Source organism: Dasypus novemcinctus, chromosome 6 (assembly GCF_030445035.2).
Source record: "Dasypus novemcinctus isolate mDasNov1 chromosome 6, mDasNov1.1.hap2, whole genome shotgun sequence".
Classification (NCBI taxonomy): Eukaryota; Metazoa; Chordata; class Mammalia; order Cingulata; family Dasypodidae; genus Dasypus; species Dasypus novemcinctus.
The window spans coordinates 1,214,499-1,223,468 of record NC_080678.1 but is presented as its reverse complement, the minus strand read 5'-3'; the positions used below and the strand labels follow the sequence as shown (position 1 = coordinate 1,223,468).

General features: G+C 39.9%; 1 long non-coding RNA gene across 3 annotated transcripts in view; it reads left to right on the top strand.

The window, feature by feature from the left end:
• Window positions 1-8,970, top strand: part of LOC111767373 (uncharacterized) — a 111,655-nt gene that overhangs the window by 75,752 nt on the left and 26,933 nt on the right. Inside the window, exons 1-2 of one of the 3 annotated variants that reach the window (XR_011648972.1) lie at window positions 7,482-8,377; window positions 8,827-8,944. This is a non-coding gene — a long non-coding RNA (uncharacterized lncRNA). Of the gene's footprint in view, window positions 1-7,481; window positions 8,378-8,826; window positions 8,945-8,970 lie in introns of those variants that run through there. The other 2 variants (XR_002799210.3, XR_009186027.2) reach the window with 2 other exon arrangements.

The window sequence follows — 8,970 nt, the reverse complement described above, 5'->3', positions numbered from 1 at the left end:
TGATTGGACCGCACGCTCGCGGGGGCGGGACTTCCGCAGCACGCATGCGTAGTGCACCCCTGCCTTGCCATTCCAGTAGGATAGAGAGGGAGAGTGCGTAGTTCCTGTCCTGCGCAAGAGGAGGCCTCTGGTGCCTCCGCCTGGCAGCCAGTGCGCAGGTATACGCTGGTAGACCCGCAAGGGTCACTTAGAGCCCAGGGTGCGTGCGGCCTTCTGGGCTTGCAATTGGCCAGTTGGGGTCGGTGTCCTGCGCATGTGTCAGGCCTCCCAGGACGCTCCCATTTTCTGTCGCTGGTGCTCCTACTACTACGCATGTGCAGAGACGTGGACTATGCATTCAAGATACGTCTCTGCCAAGGTTTCTTTTAGGGAGGTGTCCTCATTTCAAGTCCAGGATTAAAATCCTAGACTTCGACCACAGAGACAGAGAGAGTGCTCTGCCCGGACCACACAGGCGGGAATGTGTCCATCGCATCTTATTAATATTTACATCAGCTTTCACTGATGCTGCGCCTTCTCGGTAGGATATTAAGTAAGAGGAGGAAAAAATGAAAGGGATGAAGAAAAACCCAGACCGGTCTTACCTTCCCCTCACAGGACACTGCCCCATCTGGAGTCCTCACCCCACCTCGAAACCGGAAATACACTCAGGAGGCAGAGCACTGGTGCAGGGTTGGAGGGAGACAGTCACTTGGCGTGGAGAAGAAGGAAAATGGGAGACCAAGAGTTTCCACAAGACAGAGGGGCATGCCTGAATGTCCAGCACATTCACCTGGTGAATGTTCACCTTGCCATGCATCCATCTCCTCCCTTCTCCATTCCCAGGCCCTCAAATGTGTCCCCCCATAGTTTCCAGCCACTGGGTCCTCAGGCACCCCTTCACTGGGGTCTTCAAAGAGTGGGTAGGAACAGAAAACTTTGCCTCACCCCTATCCTCCTCCTCTGGAGACCCAGGGAGGAGCCTCTGGGCACAGGCTCCTGGGAAGTGACAACAAGTACTTGGGTGGGTTGGGAAACAGGTCCTATAACATGCAACCCAGAAGGTGGTCTCCTAGGGCACAGGCAGGTAGAGTTCCAAGGTGGAGATTATTGGTTAGGCTAGGAGATGGAAGGGTGGCAGCACACATCTGGCCCCTTTTAGGACTTTCTCCTGGCCATGCCTGGTAGTTGAATTAATGTTTCTGCACACTAGCCCTTGGTTGGTGGGATCTGGTGAGTGGTGTAGGATTAAAGGAACTTAATCGGCTCATCTGTGGGCTGTGGCTACTTGACACTTACTAAGTAAGTGTTCACTGTGTAAAACCCTGTTCTAAGAGCTCTCCCTATCCCCTCAGCTTTCCTCATCTGTAGACTGGAATAATATTCAACCACAGGTAGCATTTATTGAGCACACATCATTTATGAAGAATTTATGCTTTCCCTAGTAAGTGGGCTTGACACCCTCATCAAAAATCAATTGGTCATTTATGTGTGGGTTTATTTCTGAACTTTCAGTTCTATTCGTTTGATCTGTATGTATTTCCTTGTACTAGTACAACGCTTTTGCCTACTATGGTTTTGTATTAAGTTTTGAAATTGGCATGTGTGAGTTCTCTAGTTTTGTGCTTAGTTTTTCAAGTTGATGTTGGCCATTTGGGGCCCCTTGTCCTTCAAAATGATTTTAATAATTGGTTTTTCCATTTCTGTAATCTCCCTCTTTTTTGAAAGACAACTTTGCTGGATATAGAATCCTTGGTTGGCAATTATTTTCTTATAGCACTTTAAATATGTCATCCCATTGTCTTTTGGCCTTTATGATTTCTGATGAGAAATTGTTACTTAACCATATTGAGGTTCCCTTGTACATGATGTGTTGCTTCTCTGTTATGGCTTTAAGGATTCTTTTTCTTTTGTCATTTGGCAATTTGATTATAATGGGTCTTGTGGATCTTTTTGGGTTTATCTTGTTTTGGGTTCATTTTGATTCTTGGATGAGTATATTTGTCTTTCATTAAATTTAGGGTGTTTTCAGCTATTATTCTTGAATATTCTTTCTTTTTTCTATCATTTTTCTCCTTCTGTGATTCCCATAATGTATATATTGATATGCTTGACAGTTTCCTACAGGTCTCTTAAGCTCTGTTCACTTTTATTTATTCTTTGTTCTTTCTATTCCTGAGATTGTACAGTTTTAGTGGTCACATCTTCAAACATCTTCAAGTTCACTGGTTCTTTCTTTGGTCAGCTCCAATCTGCTGAACACCTCTGGGGAATTTTTTATTTCAATTATTATGGGCTTCAGCTCCATTATTATTATTATATTTTTTGTGGGGGGTACTTTTATGATTTTTGTGTCTATTAAAATTTTCATCTTGTTTGTAAATTGTTTTCCTGATTTCCTTTAGTTGTCTGTATTTTACTTTCACTCCTTGAGCATAATTAAGATGGTTTGTTAAAGTCATTGTCTAGTATGTCCCCAGTTTGGTCTTCCTCATTGATAGTATTAGACATATTATTTTATTCCATTGAATGGGTCATAATTTCTTGTTTCTTTGTATGCCTGATAATTTTTTGTTATACACTGGACATTTTAATATTTTAATATGTTAACACTGGAATTTAGTCACTTAAGTATCTGTTCCTTAAACTTCTATCCGGTTAGTATTATGACAGGTATTTCCTTGTTTTGGAGGAGTTATCCAAAAGAATGGAGAAGAAAAAATAACCATGAAAGAAAATGCTTTTCTCAGTCTTTGCAGATTGGCTATGTGCAGATGATGCTTTCCTTAAGCCAGCCTTTCAATGAGCCTAAACAACTGTCCAAGGAAAAAGCATAGGGTATTCTCTGATCTTTTCAGAGCACGCATCTTGTTCTAGGCATACCTGCATAGCAGAATGAATTCTCCTATTTACACAGAAACTCCAAATATCCCCTTCCAGGAAATTCACAGGTTTTCCTCCTGGTCCTGGGCATTCTGTTGCATGTCTTTAATGCTGGCAACCCATTGCATCAGGCAGATGTGGTTTTGTTTTCCTTATAGCATGTTTGCTGCCCTATTAGACACTTCTTCATCCACACAAGTTCTGGGACATTTCTTCAGGCTGTTAGCTGACAAACATTCATCTCAATATGTGCGTAAGGGTTACTCAGCTCCCTCCAGAACTGGAATCAGGAGCCTGCAGTGGGAGCATGTGCAGCTCCACACCAAATGAAGGAGGTATTGGGGGAAGGTCCAGCAAAGGTACAGTGTGGTTTTCCTAACATTTTAAAGTTGACTTTTTCTTGATATGGTACTCACCCTGTTAACTGCAACCCTTGAAATATTTTCCAGAGCTCTGAGAAAGATAATGCTGCCAGTTTTTGTTTGTTGTTAAAAAATTCTGCAGGGGGACAGAAACTTGGAGCATCTCTCTCTACCATCTTGGTCATTCCATGCTCCCCTGTTTTTTTTCTATCTTCCTCTCTTTTTCTGCCTTCTCTGTTTTTGAGTAATATATATGAATTCACTTTTTCTCCTCTCTTAGCAAAACTATTATACTTATTTTTTTTTTAAATCCCTTTTGATGGTTTCCTTAGAATTTGAAATATGCAATTACAACTAATCCAAGTATACTTTCATTTTACACTGTACAGCTTTATGAGTAATGCAGGTTCCCATAATAGAGGACTCCCAGTCCTCTCCCTTCTGATTCTTGTAGCATCGCTGTCATTAATTTCACTTATCTGTATGCCTTAATAATCCAATATATTATTATGCCTTTGAACAGTTACCTGTTAGTTCAATTAGAAATATGAAAAGTTAAAGATTTCATTTTGCCCTCATTCCTTTTTGACACTATTCCTTTCTTTATATAATGTGTTTCTTCCTATATCATTTACTTCTTTCATATTTTAATATGTCTACCAGTGACAAATTTCCCGTTATTTTCTGAGAAACACTCTTTATCCTTCACTTTTGAAGGATAAATAGTGAAAGATATAGAATTCTAGGTTGATGGCTTTTTTCTTTTAATAATTGAAATATTTCACTCCAGTTACTAATTGCTCTTGGCGTATTTGAAAATGAGTTTCTTTTTCCCTGCATGCATTTCAGAAGAATTGCTTTTGCCCTCCACCTGCCTGAAATACCAGGGCATGTCCACCTCTCCCTCAAGATCTTTACCGTGAGAAATTGGTGGAGCTTCTGGAGGCAAAACCTGTGAAAGTGTGGAGGCCAGTATGAGAGTGGACCCCAGGAGTTTTAACTCTCAAGTTACTGTACCCTCAGCCTCCAGCAATTTGTAAGAATGACCATTTAAGTGTTCCTACTAGCTACTGGCTATAGCAGCTTCTGCTTCAGGTAAGCTGATCTGGATTACATTAGCTTATGTTTGGCTGTCTCTCCAGACTTGAGGGTGGCACTTTTTAACGGTGACATCAATTCTATAATAGATCTAAGAAAAGTTGATGATTTTCAGGTTTGTCAGCTTTTTTCTTATTGTGAAAACATGAGTGACAACTTCCAAGGTGTTTTCATGTTGGAGATGAAATCAGGAAATCAGGAGTTTTCTATACGTAATTACTGAATGTTGATGGATCTTCTATTCTATTAATGCATGGGAGACAAATATATCAATTATGTATGGAACTGTGCCATTTAAAGCCATATTACAAAATTACCAGCATGTGTGATCTCTGTCTTTTAAGGTCCAGTATACTGTGAAAACTATTCTTTCCTAAGAAGACATAAAACAATATCAATGCAGTTTTGAGTTTTGGGCACCCTTTTATTTTTATGCCAGAGGTTAAGGAACAGCTGCACACTAAAGCATAGGGAAGAACTTTTATGTTCTAAATTAACTGTTTTGCTTGATTAAGGAGATAACCCCAAAAGTTGTGAATATCATTAGCCCTAATCACTACTCACAAGATTTACTAGAGCAATACCAGAGTTTCTGGACTTTGTTTTTGCCATTAAGGAGATCAACAAGGCGCCTAGTCTGTTATCTAATATTTCCCTTGCATTAGGTCTCTACAACATCTTGACAGTGATGAATGCACATGACTTTCAGGCAGGTTTTACACAGTATCTAATTACTTCTGTGAAAGAAAGAATAAGTTTATGGCAGCCATTGTTGGAAACATCAACTTTTTCTTCCCACATGGGAAGACTATTGGATTTCTACAAATATCCACAGGTGGGCTCAAAGACTGGATGTGATAACAATGGGATCTTTCTTCTCACATGCAATTCTAGGCTATTTTATGATACGAAAGAAAAGAATTGTATATCCCCTAAGGGTAGTGAAGTGGCAGCTGCTTGGTGTAGTTCGGAGATTGTAGGCGCAGGAAAAGATCAGGGGAGACTCATTGCAAATAATGGTAAAATACTCCCTTTAAGGTACACTGCCTCTAAATGATTGTTTTTCAGAAAATTTTCAGTGAGGGAACATTTTACCCAGTAAAGAATGTTCATTAATACAATTCACATTATATAATAATGGAAGAACGATTGGCTGGTGATTTTCAGTTCATTTCTCCCCTTTTCTTCTACTGAATTAAAAATCAGGCATACTTTTTAATATCCCACTTCAGATTCATCATGGCCCTTTTGATCCTTACCTGAGTGACCATGTCTACCAGATAGCACCCCACTAATCTTCTCTGCCCATTTCATGCTCTGATTTCTGCTTCCTTTCAAGTGCAGTGGTGTATTGGGTGGGGCTGCTTGTGTCAGATGATATGATAGGGGAGCCACTCACCTGAGGACCAAGAAAAGAAATGTCAGGAATGACATCTGTGTAGCTTTTAAAGAAAGAATCCCCTTCAGAAAAACTCTGGTTTTCTGGACTTTTCATCCAGCAGTTAAACATTTGTCTGCAAATGTGTTTGTTGCTTATGGTGACACTGAATCACTTATAAACCTGAGCCTAGTTTGGATTTTTTTTTTTTTTTTACAAACAGCTAACCTTTCAAAATACCCAGAAGACATTTTTCTTAATAATACCTGGCTTCAAAATTTTGAGTGTCGTAATTCTGATTTTGATTGCCCATGAAATTCTTCCTTGGCTGTACTGAGTATAAAATATTTTGATATTGCCATGTGTATATCTAATTAAAAGATCTATAATGCTTTCTATGCTTTGGCCCAAGTGCTTCATGAAATGCTTCTCCTAAGAGGTGGCAAATTCAGGTGGAATGAAGTTTCACTATTAAAACTTATATAGTTAGCAGTAATATTGTAATGTTTTTGTAGCAAAGGCAAAGATGGTACTACTGTAAGTGCTAAAGGTAAGAGTATGGGATTTAGTCTTATGAGATCCGAATATGATCAATCTTTTTTTTTTTTTTTCATTTTTTCATTAACAAAGAGACCTTGGTCATGTCATTTAACCAATCTGTGCTCATTTATTCATCTTTTGGAACACTGGAGAAACAACTGAGTTTGTTTTTAGGATTAAATAAGATAATTGTGACTGGACAGGATTTTTTAAGGTAATGCTTCCATAATTTGTTAAGCTACCTTTTGTCTGTTATTTTATTTTTTTGAGGTTGAAATAAATTTCAAAACAAACAACTACATTTGAATCCATCTATTTTAGGAGAGAATGAAAACCAACTGACACAGTATTGTTGGAAACTAAGGCACAGTGGCCTCAAGGAGAGACATGCTGTCTCCATGCTAGTGCTGTTTCCATGGCTACGCTTGCAACCTGAGGAATGTGGTAACTAAGAGTTCCTAAATGGGATGAAGCTGTTAAAGGCTGAAAGACAGGATGAGCTCATACCTCTTGTAGTGAATAGAACACTTAGACTTTGTACCTTGAGATAAGATTTTTAAAAATTCCTTAGACTATGGGTAATGCTGATAGTTAATATGTGTTGCTGCTTGATAACACGTAGGCTATGTGTTTATGCTTATTGGCATGTAGGCTACGTATGCCTGCTTCTTGGCACATACACTGGGGTATATAAAGAGTCCCTTGTAAACAAGAAAGTTGTCTGAGGAGTCATTACTCGCAGACCCCCTGATTCCAGCTCTCTCGTTCTTTCTCTTTGTTTCCTTCTTTCTTTTTCTTACTTTCATTCCTGATACAATACCCTTCAGGTCCAAATCTCCAACATCAGTATGATATACTGAACTCTTGGGAATTTCCAGATGAAGTTTTCAGATGAATCTCCTAAAGAAAGTAGAGCAGTTTGTCTACCAGACTCCCCTTGGTCAATAATTTATCATATACGAAGAGTCAAAATGTGGGCTCTTGTAGTGTGTTTCACATTTTAGAAATTTTTAAATGAAAGTGCAAAGAGTGGTTGCTGCCCTGAAGTGCATCAGCTCAGGCAGGGTGAGAAGTGGCTGCCCAGACACTGGAGCTGGACCCCTGCAGGGCAGCTCTGTCTGAGGCAGCACACTTGTCCTCATCTGGGGTTGCGGATGCAGTGTGGCAGTCTGAAATTACTTTATGAATTCCAAAAAGAAAAAGATTATGTTTTTGAATTATTATAGTTTATTCCTGTGGGTGTGCTAACCTTTGATTACATTAAATTCCGTTGAAGATCCTCTGATTATGTGGGAAACAAAGGCATGTTGTTTCCATGGAAGCAAGTTACTTCCTTGACCACTGAGTCAAACTGTCCCTTGTGATTATCGGTGCAGATCACAATCTTGGCAGGGAAAACACACCTGCAGGCAGAATAATAACATATAGAACAGAACGACCTGAGTAACAAGATTTATGATTATAGTTACTGATTTTTATAATAATAGTTCCAGTAAAGTTTTTTGGTGTTCATCAATCACTAGTTAATATAGAATGAGGTAAGGGTAATAGGTAACTTGATTTTGTGCTGAATGTCACGTATGTTAGGGGTATATATACTAGCCCCTTGACTCAATAAAGTTGTCTGATGAGCTTGAGAAATCAATGCTCTCAGATCCCTTGAACCCAATCTCTCTTTGTCTTTCATTCGCGATATCCTCGAGTCACCGACTAAGACTCGCACAGATTAGATTACTTGATAAGATTGCTTTAGGGCTTTTGATTGGACTACACCAGTGAAGTGTGGCTCAGGTTGAGTCTCCACCCTCTTGCTAGGTCTGATATAAATCAGAGACAGGCAGAGACAGACACAGGAAAAGGGAGCCAGCATATTTGGTGTTGCAATGTGAGAGAGAGGACTGCAGGAAAACAGAAGCCCCTGGGAAGCCTAAAGAGGCTGGGCCTACAGAGCATCTCAAGAGGAGATGAGCCCTGCTATATGCCTGGTTGCCCTCAGCTGAGCTCAAACATCAGGAAGAAATCAGAGCAGCCAAGACTCTGATATAGGAGGCCCAGAAAGAGGCAAGCCCTATGCCTGGTTGCTCTCAGCTGAGCTCAAATCTTGGTGGCCATCTTCAACACATGGTAGCTAACTATGGTGAGAAAGAATCTTTGATGATGCCTCAGTATGAGCTTTTCACAGCCTTGGAACTGTAAGCTTTTACCCCCAAGTAAATTCCCTTTATAAAAGCCAACTCATTTCTGGTATTTTGCATTGGAAGCCATTTGGAAAACTAAAACAGGAAGGATTAAAAAAGGACAGCTATTGGATTGAATAATGTTAGGAGCAAGAGTATGGATTGTTACTTGCCCCAACAGACTTCTTCTGATAGCTGGAAAATGTGATTTACTAAGATTTCTTCACTTAAGTAGCTTGAAAATTTTAAAACTCCTGAGTGCTTAGACCAGTATAACTTCTATAGATAATTGAGAAAGAACATTTTTTACAAACCTCTCAAATCATAAATTTCCCAGTGACTCATTACCTCACCTGCTTTCATGAGTGTACAGATCTTTTAGTTACATATCTAAGTTTTTCCCCCTCAGTCCTCACTCGGAATGCTTGAAGAGCTGTGGCTCTGGATTCAGGAAACTCCCTCCAGAGGGGAAGACTGCCTGCTGCTATGATTGAGTGTTCTGTCCAGCAGGGGAGATTTCCAATCAGGTGAGTATCTGTGAGATCTCTCCTTT